This window comes from Nematolebias whitei, chromosome 22, assembly GCF_014905685.2.
Source record: "Nematolebias whitei isolate Nwh7 chromosome 22, NemWhi1, whole genome shotgun sequence".
NCBI classification, from domain to species: domain Eukaryota; kingdom Metazoa; phylum Chordata; class Actinopteri; order Cyprinodontiformes; family Rivulidae; genus Nematolebias; species Nematolebias whitei.
In genome coordinates this window covers 9191801-9192095 of record NC_056519.1, presented here as the reverse complement: position 1 = coordinate 9192095, position 295 = coordinate 9191801, and positions in this window count along the sequence as shown.

Sequence of the window (295 nt, the reverse complement as noted above, 5' to 3'; positions counted from 1 at the left end):
AAGCTGCACAGTCTAAAATTAATTACCGTAAACACTAGAAAAGCTGCACTGCCTAAAGTGAATTACCATAAATACTAGAAAAGCTGCACAGTCTAAAATTAATTACCGTAAACACTAGAAAAGCTGCGCCGCCTAAAATGATTTACCATAAATACTAGAAAAGTTTTGTTGTCTAATTACCGTAAATACTAGATAATCTGTGCTGTCTAAAATTAATTACCATAAATACTAGAAAAGCTGCACAGTCTAAAATTAATTACCATAAATACTAGAAAAGCTGCACTGTCTAAAATTA